This window comes from Contarinia nasturtii, unplaced genomic scaffold, assembly GCF_009176525.2.
Source record: "Contarinia nasturtii isolate CC-2019 unplaced genomic scaffold, AAFC_CNas_1.1 Cnas_scaffold_1699, whole genome shotgun sequence".
Taxonomy (NCBI): Eukaryota; Metazoa; Arthropoda; class Insecta; order Diptera; family Cecidomyiidae; genus Contarinia; species Contarinia nasturtii.
Window position 1 is genome coordinate 179548 of NW_022199032.1, and position 2054 is coordinate 181601.

A 2054-nucleotide genomic window follows, 5' to 3' on the forward strand; every position below is an offset into this window, starting at 1 on the left:
ATCCGCCAAAGTCGAGCTACGCAAAATCATCAAGCTATGCATTAGCAACTGACAGTTTTATAATGCATCCACCTTTTCGGCCAGCGTCGAGCTTTGCTTGATCGAAACTTAAAAATTCGAATCATTCAAACATTTTTTTTATTTATTTGGAATACACAGCAGATTTCTCACCATTCATTTCAACCAAATCCCCAAATTAAGAAGAGACAATCGAAATTGATCGAACTGGAATATTTCAAAGTATTAAATGAACGTTCTTAATTCATTTAGCAAACAAAGAGGTCGCAAATATTATAGAATAGTAAATTCATTCAAACAGGGAATTGTTATACTCCCCACGTTTTATACTACAAATCTTTATGGCATTTTATAACTGAATTACTATGAAAATATTATCAATAAATTAAAAATGATACAAATTGTGTTTAAATCATAAAATTTACTTTTTATTTTTCAAAACTGAACTCTCTTACAATCATCAACCAAATATTCACTAGATTATGTATAACTATTTATTGTTCCTTATTAAACTGAGTGGCTTAGAATTTTTTCATGTACATGATTAAGTATTGAAATTCAAACGAGTCGAATTAAAAAAATATCTCTGACTCTCAGAGGCCCGTGAACAAACTGAGCATTTTTAATCGAAATCGCAGGACTTGAACTCGAGTTATAACGTATAATCAAGTTGGTTTCAGATTCCCATACAAATGCTCACTGAAAATCTCATTTCCACATATTTTGAAAATATTAGGAGGAAAATTATTGTTTAGGTGGATTGAGCTCAGATATCAGAAAAAAATAAGTTTCAAGTTGATAGCTGATACCTGGCTCTTTTGTGAAACAAACCGTTTTTTTTGTGGCTTTGGTGACAAATCAAGCAATACATTATTTTACTTAAAATAAGGAAATCGTTGCATCATACTCCACAATAGAACTTTTTCTTGTCTCTATGAACAAAAATTTATACTTGCTGCAAGGATATCAGTACACAAAGAAAAAGTTAATTTATGCTATCTCATTAGTTCTAGAATTGTTTGCTAAGTTCGTTTTCGTTTGTTCACTTTTTAATGATAGCTGTGCTCTGCAGTTCTTAAAATTGACTTTGACCGAAGACACCTTAGACCTTCACAATTTTCGAATATTATTCAATGAGATACCTTTGTGATTCGCTTTTGTAAACGATCAAAGATAACAACTTCAATTATTCAACACATCAAGTTTTAATCGCATTTCTCCAAAAAATATTTAAATTGTATAAAATATCAGTGAATTGAAGCGAAGAGAAAGTCTATTCGTATTCGTAATATGACCTTATGGTAATCGATGTTCATGTGCTCATCAGCTTGATACATTTTTTAACCAATATAAATATTAATATTTCCATTGAGTATAATTTATAATGATTTTTATGTAATGTCTAAAAACAATTACAAAGAAAATCACGCTAATATTTATCGATCATCATTTTTGGGTTGTGTATCTAATCAACACAATGATTCTCCATTGCACTCGATTATTTCAATGTTTGACTAAGATCATAGCTTTCAAATAAAACTTATGACTAAAAGAACTTACAAATTGCAACATAGATTATTTCCCATGCAACAGTTCTTACAGACATCACTTTCGAAATGACAAATAACAGGCATAAATACTTTTCGTTATTTCGCTTCTAATGCGTACTATAAAACTCATTGGACATGTGAGTCTAAAATTGAGACTGTAAACTTCTCTTCAAAAGAATGTGTACATAATAAGCACCATCAATTTTTCTGCTATCGTATGACGAAAATTCGAATACCTTTAAATCTGGTTGGAAAAATTGTATTCCAATCATAAGTTTCATGTGCATTTTTTCTGCTTTCGTATGGTTTCTCCAAATATCAAATACGCATTGCGACCTTGATTTTACAATACATCAAGTGGGGATTGTTTGCTCGCATTTCTTCAAAAATCTTGCAATTTGTTTAAATATCAATGAATGCACATGGATTGCAACAGTTCACCTATTGACTTCGATTCGAATTGAGCATTAGTTCAGTCTCAGTAAC